We start from the raw sequence: 22,500 nt of genomic DNA, 5'->3' as shown, positions 1-22,500 counted from the left end.
TTCATTTATATGTCCCATTTTGTAAAGGCAAGGCATTCTTTCAAAGTTTGACGTTCTGTGAATATTTGTGTAGTTTTAAGGTTTTTTCTAACAAAAGTTTTTCAAGTTGAATATCTTTTTTTAAGAGAGAAGGATTTTTTTTTTCTGTTGCATTCTTAGTTTGAGCTTTTTTCAGGTTCAGTGCGATTTTTTTAAAACATATTACGAAGAAACGTAAGTCTCTGAGGATTCAGAGTAAATTTTCGGGGATGGGGGGTTCAAGGGAAAAGTTAAGGCTTTTCTTACGCTCGAGAAATGCTTTTCTTTTAAGCTTTTAGAATCACTGGAGTTTCTGAGATCTTCTGAAGTTCAGAGTTTAATAGTTTGAGTATTTTGATCTGTTCTGTGTGTTTTTTCAAGGTTTCAGTAGCTCCGTAGAAATGCGAGACGTATTTTTATGCAGACAAGTTTTCCCAAAGATCGAGAAATCTTTTGCCTCAACCTCGGAAGTCTTGAGTAATGCTATTCGGAAAGTTTGTTTCTCTCCCCGATGTTCGGTTTGGCTTCGTTTTTTCTATTTATTTATCAGGTTTTTTGTTTAATTTTTGCCTCATGAATTACTTAGAAAAGGCTGTATTTTATTGATAACATGATTAGGCTATTTTTGTTCGATTTATAATATTCCTAGAATGTATTCTCTTTCATATAACTACTTTCAGGAATCATAGCCTTTTTTTCAACCGGTTTTATATAAATTACCGTTTCATTTTATATTTAAAAAAACAATCGTTGGAATTAGCGTTCCACGTAATATATTAATTTAATTGCAATTCCTCTTTTAGCCTGATATTCGACATCAAATGATACAACTGTACCCAGTTTTTATTATTATTATTATTATTAATTATTATTATTATTATTATTATTATTATTATTATTATTATTATTAGTGTATAATTCTAAAATGGTGAACAAATTAGAACGGAGAAGATATATATCAAGTAAAAGATAAAATGGATTTAAGCAAGAACCTAGATGAAGACAATAGATAAAACAGCCTGAACTTAGGTTTCATGGCCCATACGAGGAGGATGTTTTATAATTGATTTTCCCTTTCTTGTTTTTCAGTGTGAAAAGAAGCCATAAGTCTTCGATCTAGTCATCGACAAATTAGTCCAGGTAAGTTCTAAACAAACTATTGATGTTTCAAGGTAAGAGTTCTCTGTTTGAATGTGTATTACGAGAGAGCGAGAGTTTCCCAATGTTTCCCAGAATTGTGGATGCGGAGAAGTCTCATCGACACTAATAAGTGATATTAATTGAAAACAAAGGGTTGCGAGAAATTAATATCACCGTTCATATTTTTTCAGCATTATTCCCAGAAAAGGATTCTTTCCCAGGAAAGGATTTTTCCCGGGATAATTATATCTCATAGCAAGTGAAGTCTGTTTTCTCGGCTAATAGGTTTTGTTTCATAAACTGACGTCATTTGATTTTTTCTCCCAGCTAATTATATTTCCAAGCGAACTAACTTTGTATCCAGGGGATGATTAAAGTTTCCAGCATTGATTTTTTTTTTATGATTGAGAGGCTGCCACCTCGTGTCATGTCTCATGGTTATGGTAGGTTATATTCAGACTGCAGAAGCGGATTTGTTGTTTATTTAACTGGTAGTGGAAGAATGTCTTTATTTTAATCGATTAGTCATAAGATGTTGGAGTTTATGGCCTCTCTTTCGTAGAAGGTGTATGATGATTTTATTTTCTATAGATTTTAAAGTAAAGAGATAGTGTATAAAATATGGGAGCTGCTGCTATTGTTAGGCATAGCTGACCTTTTACAGCACGGCCCTCTCCTTGACCAGAAGAGAGAGAGAGAGAGAGAGAGAGAGAGAGAGAGAGAGAGAGAGAGAGAGTTACAAGGATTAAAATGTCTTAAAGACTTTTTAGCCCATCCGAGGAGACATCGTGTGGTCACTATCTATAGAAACAGCTTTCACTGTTCATTCACAGTCTCCTTATAATCTTGTCTAGCTTTCTTTTAAACTTCACGCTGTTGCTGGTTACAACTCCTGGTGGCAGTTTATTTCATATGTAAAGAAGTTCCCACAATGAGATGTGTTGCATCTCTTCAGTTCTAGTTTTCATCCATTATTTCTTATCTGGTTTTCGTTGAACGTAAATAGGTAACTGTCTACTTTTGTTGTGCCTTTCAGTATTTTGAATGTCTCTATTAGTTGTCTTCGCAATCGTCGTGTTTCTAAGCCACAGAGAGAGAGAGAGAGAGAGAGAGAGAGAGAGAGAGAGAGAGAGAGAGAGAGAGAGAGAGAGAGAGTTAAGCTTGTCATTTGGCCGCACGAGCTTTTGCCTTTAAAAAGCCCTTGAAGACGAGTGTAGTTGTCTTCCAGAATGGTGAGTAACAATGAGACAGCGCCAGGAATATCTGTGAGTAAGCGTGAACCAGGAAAATTGCGAGAAAGGAAGAGGGGCGTATTTATGCACCAGTACTTCTCTTCCCGAAGGATGACAAAGAATTTGGGGGTGGTGGTGGTTAAACGATTCGGGAAAGCGAGGTATTTCCTCGTCTAGAATTAATCGTATATTATCTGGCGCTTTGGAATTGAATGACGTGGACAAATTGGAGGGTCAGTTATTATTGAGTGGGCGAGATATTGTTAATATTTGAGTAGAAGAATGCAAAATTCTAATTGAATCATTGCGATATACCAACTAATACGTACGTAAATCCGCCGTGATTTATTGTGAGACAGACAGTCTCTTATTTTGCATTTTGTTCGTGACTGGAAACGCCGTCATTTTGTTATTTTGAAGGCGATGCGTTCGAATATTATTCGTTTCAAGGTCAAACACCCGATTCGTAACGACGTACAAATGCCGGAAACGTATCAGGGATTATGTACATTCTCAGAACTCGGGAAATTTCTGTTTGTGAGTCTGATAGTTATCAGCGCAACTGTTTAGTTTCTAAGAAATAGCAGAGATGATAACGTCTTTGCTTTTTCTTCATGCATGCGATGTCGGTATAAATTAGTATTGTCATTACCAAGACATTCAAAATATCGTGAAAATGGCAGTATAAAAAAATCCACCATTACACGGTATATAAATAAGTGCATTATTATTATTATTATTAATATTATTATTATTATTATTATTATTTATAAAAGGTGAGAATTCCTTGTTGGACGTGTCGGTTACTTACTCGACTACCGCACAACGCAGCTATCCTCTACAAGAAATTATTATTATTGTTCCTATTATTATTATTATTATTATTATTATTATTAGTATTATTGGAAGGAGACCCTCTTTTTTCAAAACAAGTCTTATTGAAAGATATTGCTCCTCGTGTTGTTCTGATGCAGCAATATTATTATTATTATTATTTCTTTATTACTTAATAGGATTTTCAATAGTAATCTTTACTGGATGGTGGTTACATTAACGCACGTGCAGTTATGAAATAGGTATTAGAATAGTCTCTCTCTCTCTCTCTCTCTCTCTCTCTCTCTCTCTCTCTCTCTCTCTCTCTCTCTCCTCTCCTCTCTCTCTCTCTCTCTCTCTCTCTCTCTCAGCAACATTGTGTAATGCTTTAGGCAACTTAAACCATTTTATTGTCTCTACGAAGTAGGTCTATTTGGAATCTTGCTTAATAGAAGTGAATTCATTTGTGCTTTGATTCCTATTTGATTGCCTGATTTTGAAGACCACCAGAAATTGATGTAAAAGAAAAGAAGAAAAAAAACTCTCCCGCCTGGTAAAGTTGGTTTTCGTGTTACTGTAGTTTCATCTTGTAACAAGCAAAGTTTGGCTCCAGAGAACATCAAACATTTGATAAAATTACCAAGACTTCAACACCGTGTCGAACCCCGCAACACCTACTGTGCCGTCTCCCTCACTCCCCTCCCTCTCCTTGGCGCGAACACGCTCATGTTGAAGTGCATTGTTTTAATTTAGTTCATATTATGTGTGTTTGTGCCAAGCCTTCGATGTCAATGTCCGTTGTATAGTGTTATTAATTAAATTGGTGATGTCAATTTAATTTGTAATTACCACGTTGTGTTGTTCGTAGCTTGCAGTAAGGAAGTTGCGTGACGATTAACTTAGATTATTTAGTACCTTCAATTGATACAGCTGTTTTTGCCCTTTGCAGTTTCAGTCAGTGTTGTTGACGGTCTAGTCAAGTGGTTCTCAGTCCTTTTTCTGGTGATGGCACACTAACTAATGTAATCATTACCTTGGCACCCTTTCTTCTTCACCATCGCATCCAGTTTGAGAACCACTGGCCTAGTCCTCGCATTGCTGTTGTTCATAGTGTTAGTTTATGTAATGTCACGCTTGACCCTCTATTGCTAAGAATAATCGGTACTGCTCTGAACAGGTGCCATGACTTGCATCTTCCAGAGGAAATCTTTTCGCTCGGAAAGAGGAACCTGAAAACTCTGGAGTGGGAGGGATGGTGTCTGACATTTCGAAGTCCACGTTACCTATTGGGTTCTGTGGTGAAATCAGCGTAAAATGATTCCTTTTGGGTTATAGGCAAATTTAGTATTGAAGACTAAGAAGAACAGCCACGTTCTCTACAGACGAGGAATAAATAAGAAGATTCTTTCTTGAGTGTCAATCTCGATATTTTGTTGGAGATACACTTAAAGATTTTAGTTATGTCTTCAACCATCTGTCAAGATTTGCACTCTTGAGAAATGGTCTCGTTTGATCCTTGAAGATATTATTAGTATTATTATTATTATTATTATTATTATTATTATTATTATTATTTTTTTTTTTTTTTTTTTTTTTTTTTTTTTTTTTTTTTTTTTTTCTAAAATGCCTTTCCGCAGCTTACTTGGTCATGTATGTACGTTTATTACGAAAACTGAACATACCTTATATTTTATCACATTTAAACATCTTATACTGTATTTCCTGGCATTGTCTCTCATGTGCGTGATATGGTTCCTTTGAAATAAACGAAACCGGTACCTCTTCAAGACCAAGGTCCAGAGATACTGCTGAACTGAACCTTTTCAAGGAAGCGTCCTTGAAGATGCTATAGAAGGATATCAACGAAATTCCTCCTCGGCAGGCTTGTAGCCGCAGTGTCTTTGTTTCCGATAATGATCCAGCTCCTCTTTTTTTTTTTTCAAACATCTGGTTCCATTGTTTCTGAATCGTCGATGGATCTTGGTTTATCTTCGCTCTGCCGCTGAATCTGGTTCCCCATCAATCTCCTGTCTTTTACCTGCCTTTGTTTTGGGCATCCTAGCCCTTAGCGCTCGTAGGACTAAAAGAGAACAGTCTCACACTATCAGTGTACTTAGAAACGATATATATATATATATATATATATATATATATATATATATATATATATATATGTGTGTGTGTGTGTGTATGTATGTATGTATGTATGTATGTATGTATACACATTTTATACACACACACACTCACACACACATATATATATATATATATAATATATATATATATATAATATATATATATTTGTATATATAATAATACGTACGATACATATACATATAATACACACTCACACTATGTATGTATGCGTAAAATCTCGCTTGTTTCCATATATATTGCAGTCCTTCCTTTAATCATATATATTTAGAAATTCACCACAACTGACATTCGTATTTGTTTTGGGGCTTTGCCTTTCTTCTCCCGGGCCTGTTATACCTTTAATATACGTGTCTGAACTCCTGATATTTTTGAGGCAGAGAGGCGCGCCTATCCGTCATCTTCACATTGCCAGGTAAACCCGCTTCGTGCAGCCAGGCGTAGTTGGAGCTGGTTTGAGGCAGTTTTGCTTTCAGATGGGACCCCCCAGGCAATATTCATTTTCCTCGCTGGGGTGATCATTTCGTAAGGTGCAAAAAATACGGACCTTTTTTTGAAGGTTGGAAAATAGGTTGGAAAATAGAAAGAAGAGGAAATCGGTTTGCTACTGTTTGCCTTTAATTTTGTTAGTGGCTGTCATTGTGATTCAGCCGCTTTGAAAACAGTGCCTAGTTAGCCTTGTGCGTCTTGTTGCAGTGGGTATGTTATTGTAAATGGATTTGTACTGTCTCAGTTGTGTCGACATTCTCTTTTAGATGATGACCATGGTTTGGAATACGTATTGTTATTATTATTATTATTATTGATATTATAAGTGAAGCATGGAACCCCAGTATCGATGCTATAATTTTCAGAATTAAAAGCTACAGTAGTGTTAAGAATATTTATGCACAGGGTTAAAAAGGACAAGGAGGGGCTTTCAGATACTGCTCCTTTTCCCTCCCTCTTCAGTCCTGGTGATGTTAAAACAGTAACCTGAACGACACTGTTAGAAGAATCCGCCTTGGACCAATTTCTTGCGTTGTGGTCACACTCCCTCCACTGTTTTACCTTCAGCCTGGGACTGATGAGGGATAAGGAGCAGTAACCGAAATTCTCTCCTTGTCAGTTTCTCACCCTGCGCATAAAATTTTTTAACACTACTATGGCTCTTAATTCTCATTATTATAGCATCGTTACTGGGGTTCCATGGTTCAATAATAATATTAATAATAATAATACTTATTTCAGACCATGGTCATAATCTAAAAGAGAATGTCGACACAACTGAGTTAGTGCAAATCCGTTTGCAATAACATACCTATTACAACAAGACGCACAAAGCTAACTCTCATTATTATTTATTATTATTATTATTATTATTATTATTTTATTATTATTGATTATTATTATTATTATTATTATTATTATTATTATTATTTTTATTTTTTTTTTATTTTTTTTTAATTTTTTTTTGTGGTCTATCAGTCCTCCAATTCGACTGGGTGGTATTTATAGTGTGGGGTTCCGGGTTGCATCCTGCCTCCTTGGAGTCCATCACTCTCTTACTATGTGTGCCGTTTCTAGGATCACACTCATCTGCATGAGTCCTGGAGCTACTTCAGTCTCTAGTTTTTCTAGATTTCTTTTCAGGGATCTTTGGGATCGTGCCTAGTGCTCCTATGATTATGGGTACGGATTTCCACTGGCATATCCCATATCCTTACTTATTTCTATTTTCAGATCTTGATACTTATCCAATTTTTCCCTCTCTTTCTCTTCAACTCTGGTGTCCCATGGTATTGCGACATCAATGAGTGATACTTTTTTGTTTTTCTTGACTTTGTCAATCAACGTCACGTCTGGGTCTGTTTGCACGTATCACCCTATCCGTTTCTGATACCATAGTCCCAGAGGATCTTTGCCTGATCGTTTTCTATCACTCCTTTCAGGTTGGTGCTCGTACCACTTATTACTGCAAGGTAGCTGATGTTCTTGCACAGGCTCCAGTGGAGGGCTTTTGCCACTGAATCATGCCTCTTTTTGTACTGGTTCTGTGCAAGTGCCGGGCATTCACTTGCTATGTGGTTTATGGTTTCACTTTTCGTATTGCACTTCCTACATATTGGAGAGATGTTATTTCCGTCTATCGTACTTTGAACATATCTGGTTCTTAGGGCCTGATCTTGTGCCGCTGTTATCATTCCTTCAGTTTCCTTCTTTAGCTCTCCCCTCTGTAGCCATTGCATGTGTCATCGCTGGCTAGTTCTTTAGTCTGTCTCATGTATTGTCCGTGCATTGGTTTGTTGTGCCAGTCCTCTGTTCTTTCTGTCTTTCTCCTGTCTCTGATATATCTGGTCTTCGTCTGCTTTTATTAGTCCTTATTCCCATGCACTCTTTAGCCATTAGTATTATTATTATTATTATTACTTATTATTATTATTATTATTATTATTATTATTATTATTATTATTATTATTATATTGTTTGCAGAAAATAATCGAAGTTTCATGCTTAGAGATGGCATGAACATTTGAATGGGATATCGAATTGTGTTCAACCTTGACGGAAACACTGAATTTGCCACTTGAAAAACAGAAGACTTAAGAAAATAATTTCCATAAATATAAAAAAGAAAATACTATTTCTTTTCACTTTTAAGGGTAAAATGTATTTTGCTTCCTTTACAGAGAATAGGTAATGTGGGTTTGATGCTAAATTGAATATTCATTAGGGGATGGGCTATGCCGTAAATGAAAGAACTTTGAAGATTAAAGGGGTTGGACCATAATTGAGTTATTGGAGTGAGAGAGAGAGAGAGAGAGAGAGAGAGAGAGAGAGAGAGAGAGAGAGAGAGAGAGAGAGAGAGAGAGTAGGGGCGGGGGATGTGGAATCTAATAAAGACGGTGATGGTAACTATAACAGAAGAATGTGAAATTCTACTACCTAAGTATTTTATTACGGTTTTATTATGCAAGAACAAATTTTCGGATGGACTTGAAATAACGCCTGGTAGTTTATAACAGTGAAATTAAAATTCACTGAAGTAAAAGGGCTGTGATCCTTAGAGTCAGCCCTGCTTTGATTCTCTGTGACCAAAGGGTTGGCACTGCTCCCTTTAGAATGTAGTCTTTAATTTTAAATATATTGCCGTTTTTCATATAAATGCTGCAGATACTACATTTTTTCCAGAAAAGAATACTTCTGAAATATGAATATATGCGCATATATATATATATATATATATATATATATATATATATATGTGTGTGTGTGTGTGTGTGTGTGTGTGTGTGTGTGTGTGTGTGTGTGTGTGTGTGTGTAACTGAATCACGAAGTTTGGAACGTGATAAATCCTTAAATAATGGTATAAGCCACGAAGGAAAGTGAAACACTGGAGTAGCTGCAAAGCATTTCTTGAACTGCCTGAAATATCAGGCATATATCAAAATGCATTCAGGGACATTTGATCTCCCCAGGGGCTGGCTAGTACTAAACACGGCGAAACAGCAACTCACCTACGCCCGTTTCGCGGTGCTTTTTAATACTAGCCCCTGGGGGAGTCAAGTGTATCTTGTCGTGTTTAGTACTAGCCCCTGGGGGTCAAATGTATTTTGTTTGTGTTTGTACTAGGCTCCCCCACCGGGGGGGGGGGGCAATGTCTTTCATCGTATTTAGTACTAGCCCCTGGGGGGTCAAATATATTTCATCGTGTTTAGTACTAGCCCCCCGGGGGGGGGGGTTCAAATGTATCTCGTCGTGTTTAGTACTAGGCCCCCTGGGGGACAAGTGTATTTCATCGTGTTTAGTACTATAGTCTGTCCAGAATGTCATGAAACATAGAGTAGGTTTCCGACGCTGCCCCACTTTTGCGACCAATTTCATTCATTAAATCTCACTTAAGGCGAAAAAACAGTGTAGATTTTGCATACACTTTGCCATCTCTCTCTGTCTCATGTCAGGAAGGTAAGTAGCTTATCACTTTGGTTCTGATACCCCAGCGTGACGTTTAAGATGGAAAGGCTCCTCCCTACGGCAGCAATTAAGTGCTCAAGACACGAGAAGTAAAATAAATTCATGTCCACGAGTACTTCAAAAGGGAGAAAAACAGTGCCTTATTTTTAAAGAGAATGTCTACTCATTTTATCGTTTTCATTATCCTAACATCCAAGAAATTGTTTTAAAATGGAGAAAAATATTATTTTATGAAATATTTTATGTTTGGCACATTCATCAATTTTCTACAACAAATATGGGTAAGAGAGAGAGAGAATGACGATGCCAGGCTACAGATATCTTCATGACCTGACAACACATTTGATAATGTTCAAATATAAACTGATTCAATCAGAATTCAAATTATATAAGAATACAAGGTTTAAAAGCTTTGTGAGTAATAAACTCGAAAAACATTTAGTACATTAAGATTCCTGTATTGTACTGAACTAGATTGATCGTACGGTACAGACGTTAAATTTTTATTTTCATCTAGATGGATCTCTTAAAACTGGTAGAAAAACTGTGATATGTATTAAAGGACTTGAATTCTTCCTAAAAAATTTTTTTTTACATGAATGTTTTTAAAATAAATAGAGCAATCAACTTTATGAACTGTTTTCGAAACACAAGGTCAACTTAAATCCACAACAACCATTCTCTTTTTTGTGTGACTGGAAAGATTCGATTATGGGATTAAAAGGAAATTTTACGACCGTATTAAAGGACCCCCGGAATAAAAGGATGCTGGATAAGCTTGAGTCAGATTTAAAAGTCTTGAGGAAGTTTTGGCATCGTCGCAAATCTACTCGATGTTTTCATGACATTCTAGACAGACTATAGCCCCCGGGGGGTGGGGGTGTTCAAATGTATTTCGTCGTGTTTTAGTACTAGCCCTTGGGGGGGGGGGGTTTCAGTTGTCCATAAGTGCATTTGGCTATCTGCTTGAAATTTCAGGCAGTTTCATGAATTGCTTGGTTTCGATATCTGCCCGGAAAACACACACACACATATATAATTATATATATATATGTATATATAACCGATTTTAAGTAGTTATTTCTTTGTCAAATAAATCCTTGAGAGAGAGAGAAAAAAATAGGTCATTGAACTGTAAGCCTCTTTCAGTTTCATAGATATAAAAGCACATCATTAGCAGAACGTCTGTCCAGGAAGTTTCTTGCAACCAGCTGCTTGAACGGAAATGTCCTATTTCTTCACACGGAAGTCTGTTTCCCCAAAATATTTCCGTCCTCTGTCTCTTTCAAACCTCTTATTCTCCGCAGCAGAATATATCGACTCCATCCTCTGTAAAATGAATGAGATCTTCTAAAGAACTCCATTCGAACCTCGTTTTGTCCTCTTGTACTTCGAGCTCATTTGCAGAGGATTATTTTTCTTGCTACTGAATAGGTGGTGGATTGCTTTTGAAATAAGGCCCTCTTGGTTTTCCGTCTTGAAATTCCTTTTTCTTTGATGTATTTGGTATATTGTGCTGTCTACCCCATTTCTCCCTTGTCACTTCCAGAGATATTTTAGTCTTCCCCCCCAAAAAAATACATCTTTTGTCTCACATTTTTCATGCAGAGTTTATTGGAAGTCCCTTCCGTCTTTTTTGAAAAAAGTAGTTTTATGAGCATTTTTTGACCATTAGTCAGTAATTTTTTTTTTTCAACTCAACTTTATCATCTTGTCACTTTAACACCATTTTTCATTTTCCCTTAACCGTCGAAGCCATACCCCCAGACAGCCATGAACAGCAGCCTCCTGCTGGCCTTAGTTCCTATCCACTTTCTTCACAGAGACTTAATCACCGCATACCATCGCCTGCTCGGAAATTGGAGGATGGTTTCGTCACCCATCGCAACCCGCACGAAACCTGATTGACTTCTTCGCCGCCACCTTCACCTTTCTTTTCCAAGGGATTCTTTTGAATGGATTCCAGACAGACCACGGGTATTTCCAATAATCCAAGCATCCACTCCTCCCCCCCCCCCCCCCCCCCCAAACCCCCCCCCCCCCCCCCCAACCCCACCCCCGAAGACTAAACAGATTGATTCGTCTTCTCTTTGTTCTCGGGGAGAGTTGCCAATCTCTCTCTCTCTCTCTCTCTCTCCTCTCTCTCTCTCTCTTTTTTACATCCACATATACGTTATTCAGGTATCATTTTTCCATCGTTGTTCCTCTCTCCCTCGAGTGCAGTCGCTTCTCGACCTTGGCTATTTTGCAACCTCCGTCTGCGCAAACCCTTTGAGTCATATATTTATCTGAACAATGGTGCTGCGCTTTGAACTTTTAAAAATAGTGTTTGCTTTTGAAGATGCATAATGTATTTGAAAAGTGTTTATATGTGTGCTTGTTTAAGTATGTGTGTGTAATATATACTATGTGTAATTCTGGGAGAAAAGCGACTTGAAATTTTTTGAAATTATGAGAACTTAAAATCTGGGTAGTCTGCAGAAGTCATTGAGGCGAATTGTGTATCGTCTTGTACATGTAGATGCTTTAGTACTTGTTGGATAGGTAGTCAGGGAGATCTTGGAAGTGAAATTGGAAAGATGGAGACAGTACTGGAGGACGAGAGGAATGGAGAATAAGTAGATCCAAGACAGAATATATGTGTACCACCACCACTGATGGTTATGATAGAGAAAGTATTCAGCTTGTGGAGAGCAAATAAGGAGAGTTTTGATAAGTTTTAAGTATTTGGGATCTTTTGTTAACGCGGAGAATATGGAAGAAGAAGTAAAAACATCGGGTACAGGGCAGGCTGGAACAAAAACTGGAGAGCGGCCTCAGAGTTCTTTGTGACCAGTGCCGCTTAGGTTAAAAGGAAAATTTCACAAGAACGGTGGTAGAACAGCAATGCCTATGGTACGGAACAGCAGCATGAGAAAAGCAGAGCAGAAAGAAGATGGATGTGGCAGAAATGAGAAATGCTAGGGTGGATTGTCCTGTGGTAACAAGAGTGGATAGGATCAGAAATGACTACATAAATAAGGGGTCAACTAAGGTGGTGGAAGTATCCAAAAAGAAAGTGCAGGAGGGGAGGCTGAGGATGGTATGGGGACACCTGTTGAGGAGAGATAGGACCACGCTGGGAGACATACTATGGGGGTGGAGGTGCACGGAAGAAAGAAAAAAAAGAGAGACCAAGAAAGAGATGGAATGACGTGTGAGAGGAGACTTAAATGAGGGAAGGGATTGATGAGGCGGAAAAGCACAAGATGAAAATATTTGATGGAACGGCTCATTAACCGAAACGGCGACCCCATATAAAAATGGGACAAGCTGGGAGAAGAAAGAAGAAGGATAGGTGTGTATGTACTATTAGCATGATTGTTGTAGATGCTCGCTCGCGTATGCTTTGCGTGTATGAAAGTAATTAACAATTTGAAAGTGATAACAATTTTTGATATAATATATATATATATATTTATATATGTGTGTGTGTGTGATGTGAGAGTGGAGAGAGAGAGAGAGAGAGAGAGAGAGAGAGAGAGAGAGATATGAAACTGTATGGTGACTTATCTATTTAAGGAAATTAGATAATTGGATGGTTCGTGAACATATTCATCTTGGACTGCATTTACAGACAAGGGTAACGTTAATCAAATGTGCATGCAAATGAAGTGGAACAAGAAAGAGAAGTGTGGGATTGGATGAAGAATATAGAAGAAGGAATGATGAAAAGTGCCAAGTTTTAATAAAGGGTCCTGGAAAGTATGAGAAGGGAAGGTAAACTGATAAAGATGCAGAATATTCTTGGCGAAAGAAAATTCATGTTCACTGAAACGGGGGTTGGGTGGGTGCGGGAGGGGCCCGATATCCGAATAAATGGAATGAAGTATATTGCCTCCTAATTTGTATTTTGGATGCAAGGAAGTTATCATTGTAATGATAATTTTATGTTAACATTTAGCACTCACGTTGGTAATTCAATAGCGACGACTCGTACGTGCCCCCTCTCCTTCATCTCATCAAACGAGGTGATGACTTGCTAAAAACAACAGATTGTCGATGACCTTAGTCGTTGCGGCGCCAGATGACACGAATAAAACAATTCATATCGCCATGTTCATGTTTAGTCCAAAAGGTGCTATTAGGGAGGTGCAAGTTCATATTGTATGATCACGATCTTTCACGCAACGTGACAGCTATCAGATGACAGCTGTAGAGACGCCGTTGTTGCTTAGAAACCGATTTGGAAATGGGAGCACACACAGGAGATAAGGTCTCGCCATACTATTGGGCAACGATCGTTCGGTCCGCCTCTCCATCACGGCAGACCACAGGTTGAGTACTGTTTCTGAGGGCCATTGCGAGGTTGGCTGCCTTGGAGGACGGACGTGTAGCGTTTCCACCCTCTCGGTTCCCTGGCCTCCGTGTGAGACGTTTTTCTTCTTCGCTTTGGATAACCACACCGCTTGAGAAGTCCACGAGGAGTGAGACCCCCATTCCTAAATTCGGGAAGGAACAGAAGCAGTGTGGTTTTATCAGCTCAGTCGTTGCGCATACCTTCTGTGAATGTGGACAGTTTAGTTTGTGTGCTATTGGGTACCGTCGGGAATCAGCTGTTTGTGGATGACTGAATCGCAGCCAGCTGCATATTGCCTCCGCCGTCTGTTTTTTGTGTTTGTTTACTTGTTGACGTGCTGGCCAGCGCTGTGGAGTTCATTCTTTGCCTCGTCGAAACAGGTGTGTTTTAATTTATGCATTTATGTATTTGTTTCTATTCATGGCCATTTTATTGTGTGAGTGTTATATGTTCTTTCTTTTCATGATATATATATAATAAAGGATATATATATATATATATATATATATTATATATATATATATATATATATATATAACAATAAATAGCGAATACCACAGGAAAAAAATGATAGACAGAAATCCAAAGCGCTTATTAAATGAGTCTCGTGCATCTACTGTGATTTTTTAAGCATACACACACACACCCACACACACACACACACACACACACACACACACACACACACACACACACACACACACACATATATATATATATATATATATATATATATATATATATATATATATATGTTTGTGTGCGTGTGGGTGTGTGTGTATGCTTAAAAAATCACAGTATGCACGTGACTTTCATTAATAGAGCGCTTTGGATTTCTGTCTATCATATCACACAAACATATATATATATATACATATATATATATATATATATATATATATATATATAAATGTTTGTGTGTGTGTGGGTGTGTGTGTGTTTATGTGTGTGTGTGCGTGTGTGTGTGTGTGTGTGTGTGATGTTTATATGCTTTTATACAATGTAATTTTTGTAAATTGAAGGGCTGTCAGAGATTGCAACTATCCACTATGTGGTTAAGAGTTCTCACCCGTGTACACTGAATGAATTTCAGTATGTTTCTGCTATATAAAGATACGATTAGCATTGTAACCAAAAGAATTTTTATTATCGTTTACATCGACAAACGGATGGAAACTACTGTTTTCTCTTAGATATGCAAGATGATGATAACCATGTTGTAAGTTTATTTTTGAATTGGAATTCTGAAATGGAGTTATAATCAGTGTTGAGTCTCTCCCACTCTTTAATCACGCCTGATGTTCACCATGTAGCTGTCATCGTCATCACCGTCACGAATGCATTCTCCACCTTCATCGTCCCTTAGGGGGTTAGTGCCGTCAGTGCACCTCATGCGGTGCTCTGTAAGCATTGCTTAAGGTCTTTTGCTAAGTGCCTTCGGCCCTCAGCTGCAACCCCTTTCATTCCTTTTACTGTACCTCCTTTCATATTCTCTTTCTTCCTTATTACTTTCCCCTCTCTCCTAATAATTGATTCATAGTGCAACTCCTGAGTTTTTCTTCCTGTTATACCTTTCAAATTTTTACTGTCAGTTTCCGTTTCAGTGCTGAATGACGTCATAGTTCCCAGTGGTTGGCCTTTGGCCTAAATTTTATATTCAGTTCAATTCAGTCCACCTACATCATCATCGTCATCATCTTCATCATGACGACCGCCATTCAGCAAATTCCCGTGCAGTTTATTTTGAGCTTCTCTCAAGAATCTGCTGCCTCTTCTCCGGCGTCCTTTTGCCGACCGCGAGTCATTCATTCGTCATTGAAGGTGTGGGAAATGGGAAGGGTTGGTTGCCTCGACTGGCTTCGCATCTTTGAGCGCTTTTAATTGCCCGCATTGCTCTTTCAGTATGCAACATCAACCAGGTCATAGTTAGCTTTTATTCACTTCTTAGGCTCTTTCAGCAGATTCACTCTCTCTCTCTCTCTCTCTCTCTCACTCGCTTTAGTGACTTGAAAACTTAAATTTGTGTCTTGTTGGAATCCTCGATATGATGATGCGAGTATATATAGGATATGGTAATATCCTTTACACAATTTGTATATATACTATATAGTATGTATATATATACGTATATATATATATATATATTTTATATATATATATATGTATTATATATATATATATATATATATATATATAATATATATATATATATATATATATACACAAGAGTATATGAGTTTTTGTGTGTGAATATATTGTATGATACACATATATTTTATTAGTATATAATATTATATATATTATATATATATATATATATATATTATATATATATATATATATCACTGCGTGCGTGAATTTTATTTTCGCCGTATTACAAACAGGGAAATATTTTTATAATCGATGCCAGTACAGTCTTTTTATCATCAGCTATAACTATGTAAACAATGTTCAGTATAGTCCTGTGCACCGAATGTTTGTTCCTCACGAAGTGATCATCTTCACTCGAACATTTCATTTCTTAAGGGAGTTTTTATGATTGGGGTCAGGTGAAGAAGACGCACTGGCTAGTTATCCTTATGGTTTTAATTGCTCTTATCAATTGGCCAATACACAGACACAGCCAGAGCGTCAGTGGCTGCCTGACCCGAGTCCTGCCTCTTTTCTTTCTAGACTTTTCATCATAATTTCGAACGTAGGGCGTTCTTCCCTTTTATGGACATACTCTCTCTCCCTCCCTTCTGCTTTGTTCAGAGCAGCGACTCTTCAGAGTTAGTTGTTCATTAGGCTAATAATGGTGCTTTCTAGATAATTAGCTGGCGTTGTCTTTGCTTCCAGACATTGTACGTATCCCTTTCCTCTCAGTCACCACTTCCCTGTTGTGTCGCGAATCTTTAAAGAGGACGGGATTTGTGTCCTTTTGTTATCCTCCTTTTTCCACCTGTTCGCTATTCTTGTATGGGCTCAAAAAAAGGTGGTGGGGGAGGGGTCAGCGTAACCCATGGAGGGGCAACCCCACCCCGTCGCTTCCCGAAGAACGAGAGAGATTTACGGCGCTGTTCTATCTCTCTCTCTCTCTCTCTCTCTCTCACACACACACACACACACACACACACAAAGCAATTAGGTTAGAGCTACACGAGCATTAACAAGTGAATAAGATATAAGGTTTTTAACTTCACGATCATAAACTACTGAATCTCTCTCTCTCTCTCTCTCTCTGTCTCTCTCTCTCTCTCTCTCTCTCTCTCTCTCTCTTTCTTTTCTTGCTTTTCTTCCGCGCCTCCCTCGTCTTCCCCTTCGTCTGGTTTGATACAATAGAAGTCAAGGGCAAATATCATGATTGTTCTCATGTGGCAGCTCTTTTGACGTCGTAATCTTGCCGAAAACAACAAAGGAGATACCTTCGTTGTTTTTATGTCGTTGGATGATACCTTAGATGATGTTTGTGGTTGCTGGGTACCATTTTTTTTTTTCTAATGGGGAGGCGATGTATATGCGTATATTGTCAATTCAGAACTTATGCAGAGTCTAGACAGAGGGTCTTGTAAATCTGGAGCGAATAGATATTCAGGAAGGAGGACGCAAATCATGGCGAATAGTTATTCAGGAAGGAAGGTGTCCTCCATTTGCCTGATGCCACTGCTGTATGAATAATCCTGCCAGTGGTTTTCTTCAGTTCCATTCTCATAATGTAGTTCGTCATATGTGTAATATTTACTTGGATGCCATCTTGTTGACGATGCTGAATTCAGCTAGCGTTGTATAATTTCAGTATTGTGTTGCAGGCGTTGAGTTCAGAAAAGATTTTTTCAAGTTTTATGATGAAGAAGCTGAATTCTGTCGAGTGTTCGTTGCCAATAACTTCGAGAAAGATAATGAATTTAATGTCACGTTGTTTACAGTTAGCTCTATGAAGATATGAAATTTGACAAGATTTTCATAGAAAAGAAATTCCGGAAAAGAGATGGAATTATCAAAACACCTCTGAGAGGGGGAAGATAGAGCTCGAAAGGTTTTCCCCGTATTGTCAGTGGAGGATGTCACTTGTATTTTTTTCCTTTTTATTATGAAGGCTGCTAAATTGAACTGAGCGTAGATTAGTGTGTTCTGAACGCAAGAGAGTGATTCTGAATTCGTGAGAATATGGAAACTATTGATACTATTCTGAATTCATCAGGATATTGAAAATATTGTAAGTGTTCGGAAATAGTCATGATATTGAAAAATGTTCTGAAATCGTCAGGATATTGGAAATACTCTAATATCATCGGGATGATTTCAATTTTCACGTGAATGAATATACCAGTAGAATATATATATATAAATATATATATATATATATATATATATATATATATAATTTATTATATATATATATATATATATATATATATATATATATATATATATTTTGTTAGTAGGGGGGGGGGGGGTGGGTGGGGGAAGACATTGCATTCAAGAAACTTTTGTTGGCTCCATTCCAGCGTTCAGTTAGGAATTCCTGTAATGTTCGAAAGCACGACGAGGAAGGAAGGAGAGTCTGACTCAGAAGGAAGTTGTGAGGAAAGTCGGGATAGAAGTTTTCCAGTCTTCTATCATCGTTGGAATATGACTCAGAGGAAGAAGAAGAAGGAGGAGGAGGAAGAGGGAACAATACGCAGTTATTAAAAGACGAACTTTCAATGCTTTCCCTCTTCTTTGCAACTTGATTTTTTTTTTTTTTTACTTTTATTGAGAAACATCTGAGATTCTTTCAGCTTCATTTTTTTCGATATGGAACTGGTGCGCTATTTTCCCAAGAATTTTTTTTTTCTAGAAATCATGTATATCTGGGTGGCCTTGAATTACTCGAACGTTTTCAATTTTTTTTTCTTTTATTACAGAACCTTGAATCTCTCAGATGGCCCTGTTTATTTCCAGGAATTTGAAATATTTAGCAGGAATATCATCTGTTTGCCTGTCTATTTCCATAAAACTGAGGTCTCTTAGGTGCGTTAAATCAAAGGGAAAATTTTCAGTTGCAGTTTCCAGAAATCTAGAATCCCCTCTAGGTGTCTTTGATTCGCTGGTTGGTGTCCTCGAGTCATATGAGTTTTTCTGCGTCTTTATTTCCAGCTACTTGGGATTTTTAAGGGGACTAAATTTACCTGGAAATTTTGAATTTTTGTTTTCAGAAGCCTGGAATATTTTTCCAGAAGTCCGGGGTCCTTTTGGGATTCACCTGAAAGTACTGTTTTATTATTCATTATGGCATTGCACTCATGTGGAATAAATGGAAAGAATGATCTGCTGAGTAAGCTTACGTATATTGCATAATTTTCTTTTACTTTGATTCGGTCCTTGACAAACATTGAAACATGAAGACCCCTCATGCATCAGTATATATGCATTATTCAGGAGGTGTACCTATTCTGCGAGGCTTCAAAAAGGAGCAGTAAGGACGAGCACGGTTAAGAAGACTTCCTTTATAGAATGAGAGACAGCTTCCCTGTAGCAGAGAGTACACGTATTGCATTGAAATGCTTCGGTGTAATGCAGAACGTCTCTGAAGGAAGTTAAAAACATCGTCGTTGACGTACCAGGATTTAAGATGAATTTGTTGCTCAAAGTTAGGGAGTTGGGATGACTTGTGAATTGAAGAAATAATAGTCATTGCAGAAACCCCTCGCAGTTCGCAATTCACAATTCCGATCGCAACTGGGACCCATAGCAATTATGATGCAATTTAGTAGTCAGTGGAAGTTGAGTGCCGTTATCTCCGCTGTCATTTTCCCAGTCTGTTCAAAAGTAAGGTCCCATTGTAGGCTGATGGAAGATCGTATTTCACTGCGTAATTTAATACGGATCCCGTTGCAGTGGCTCGTATTTTCATGCAAACTGCAGGCCGTGTGTGCTCTAGGTCAGTCGTGCGAAATGGCCATCGCTGGGGAAATTTGTAGCCTCCGCGTTTATTTTACTGTTAATTCAAATCTCGGATTGTTATTGGTTATATCTGTCGTTGTGGCGGCCTCCTTTACTTCTGTTCTATAAAGCATAACTGATCAGTTCCACATGCCACGTTTTATATATTATATAATATAGTATATATATATATATATATATATATATATATGCATACATATATACATATACATATATGTGTGCGTGTGTAGTGTGGTGGCCGGACATATTATTTTTAGTAGCGTAATTCTCGTAAATTTCATAAACAGTCAATCAATCAATCAATCATGATTTGACCACGGTGACCTATGAACCGTTATCGAAAATAAATGATAGACTGCCGAAGAACCTGAAATTCCAGCTGGTCCCTTCCATCACCAGATGATCATTTTCACTAATCATTGTATTTTCACACAAGTGTCACAGTTTCCCTCTGGTTGCTTTGGAGCTACATACGCAGGTTTTAGTTTTCTGTTTTCTGCTAAAGAAAACTATTGAGACGGCTGTTTCTCTGTCCGTCCGCACTTTTTCTGTCCGCTACCAGATCTTAAAAGATACTGAGGCTAGAGGGCTGCAAATTGGTATGTGGATCATCCACCCTCCTGTCATCAAACATAACAAATGGCAGCTCTCTAGCCTCTGTTTTTTTTTTTTTTTTTAATTTTTTTTTTTTTTCTTTTTAATTTAAGGTTAGATTTAGCCATGATCGTGCTTCTAGCACCGCTTTGTGCCTAAAACACGGGCACCACCGGGCCATGGCTGAGAGTTTCATACAGCATTATACACTGTACAGAAAACTCGATTGCCCCGAAGAGACTTCGACGCCGACGCATTTTGCACTCGTTTTTATTTCGACAAAGTAGTTTGAATGATTTCTTCTCAAGGGATTGAAAGTTGGCGGTGTTAAGATACCAGCAAAACTAAGGTACAGCAGTCTCTCTCTCTCTCTCTCTTCTTATTAAACAGAACCGTGTAATATTAGACTTTATTCCTTACACTGGTACAGACTTGAGGTTCTGAAATGTCTGCCGTATTGACGTAACCGCTTTTCAACTCTGTTTAGAACCTTCCTGTCGTCTGCTCTCTTAATCCGCTCTTCATTTTCCTCTGAAATGGGCCTCGAGTTTCGTGGGATCCAGCCATTATAATAATAATAATAATAATAATAATAATAATAATAATAATAATAATAATACTGTCTTTTCTAATGTCTTTCTCTCGTTTCCCTCATTTGGACATTGGCTCCCGATAAGGATATGGCCTCATTTTTCGGTGTTATAAAAATAATGATAACCTTGACGTCTCCGTCATTATATTTGATACCTTCCTCTGATTTGCCTACCCCATTTTTCATCATCATCATGTTGATCCCTTCCTCTCATTTCCTTCCATTTCCCTTCCACTCGCTTATCCGTCTTTCTTGCTCTAGTCGCGTTTCAAGGAAGTTCATGTGACACGCTCTGGTAGACGCACAAGTCGATTAAAACTTTTTTTTTTTCCGTTTTTTTTTTTTCTTTTTTTCTTCCCGGAAACCTGAGCCCTCTTCCGGATGCTCTCGCAATATTCTTTTATGTTTGCTCCGCTGCGTAAATGAAAAGATATTTGACAGCGAAGAAACAAATTTTTTCCGCCTGCCATGTGCGCGTTTTTAATTTTGTTCTCTCCTGGTAGTTTTTCCAGCGTTACTCTCTCTCTCTCTCTCTCTCTCTCTCTCTCTCTCTCTCTCTCTCTCTCTCTCATTTATTTGTGTGTTTCTTACCTTGATGGTGGTGAGGTTGGTTAATGTTACCCTTGTTGTTGTTGCTTTTATGATTTTTGATGACAGTTGTAGTAGCAGAGGCAGCACCGTCAGCGTTGGAGAAATTTCGCTTGAGGAAATAAATAACAATTACAGTTACTTTCAAAATATGTAAATTACAATTACAATGATAATTAAATATGGAAAAAGCAATCATATTATAATTACAATTACTTAAAAGCAAATTAAATTACAATTACATTGATAATTACAAGGGATTTGGGTGCTAGAGTAAACACGCAGCCCAACCCTTACCACTTCAATTTTATAATTACAATTGAATTACAAATTATATCATCCTGTAATTAATAAAATTACAGTTACTCTAATTACTTTTCAATTAAAATTACACGAAATTCTGTAATTAATTATATTTCAATTACAATTACTATTACTCCAACCCTGGTTACGTAGTACTAATGATAATATTGAAGCGGACGTAATTAGAATACAAGAAGCCGACGTCTTCGACTCAGCTGCGTTGAAGAGGTGTAGGGGCTAGCAACTTCATCCTCAAAAGCTCTACATTGCTGGCTTTCTAGCGCGACGGCCCTATGAAGGGTACTGCAAGGCGTTTGCTAGATTCGTGGGCGTTACACCTTCGGCTCTTAAATTTTTGTTTTCTTTTTTATTTATTTAGACAGATTCACCCTTTTGGAGCCAGTCTACCAGATGGTAATTTGCATCCTTATGTACGTAGTGTTCATTAAGCTTAGCTTGTACATGGATATGTACGTGTGCATACGCCACTTTTTTCTAATACGTACATTGTCTTTTTTTTAGCTGCTTCGTAGTTGAATCACTTCTCGGCACCAGGGATGAAATTCCCTAAGCTTACGATGAGAGGATCGCCCTTCCGGCATCTCACTTAGGACGTCGTGTTTTATTTGATTCATTTTGCCTCCATTCTCATTCATCCCATGAAGTTCCGCCCTATCATTTTTTTGTTTTGCTATTGTGTGTGAATTGCATTAATAAAGACCTTCGAAACTAAGAGTATTACGATCTACTGTCGTTGTCTCGTCTATAGAGAGAGAGAGAGAGCCTTTAGGCTGTATACTTCAGTTTAAGACCTTAGATTACTCTCTCTCTCTCTCTGAGAAAACCTT

The 22,500-nt window shown here is 37.7% G+C and overlaps 1 protein-coding gene across 4 annotated transcripts in view; it reads left to right on the top strand.

Moving 5' to 3' along the window:
• LOC135221778 (proton-coupled zinc antiporter SLC30A1-like) overlaps nt 1-22,500 on the top strand; it is a 335,667-nt gene that overhangs the window by 57,762 nt on the left and 255,405 nt on the right. For 2 of the 4 annotated variants that reach the window (XM_064259616.1, XM_064259617.1), the window contains exon 3: nt 1,108-1,158. The gene's annotated coding sequence lies outside the window, so the exon portion shown is untranslated. Of the gene's footprint in view, nt 1-1,107; nt 1,159-13,653; nt 14,031-22,500 lie in introns of those variants that run through there. The other 2 variants (XM_064259619.1, XM_064259618.1) reach the window with 1 other exon arrangement.

The sequence above is a fragment of the Macrobrachium nipponense genome, chromosome 3, assembly GCF_015104395.2.
Source record: "Macrobrachium nipponense isolate FS-2020 chromosome 3, ASM1510439v2, whole genome shotgun sequence".
Lineage (NCBI taxonomy): Eukaryota > Metazoa > Arthropoda > Malacostraca > Decapoda > Palaemonidae > Macrobrachium > Macrobrachium nipponense.
This window is presented reverse-complemented; position numbering and strand designations above follow the sequence as displayed.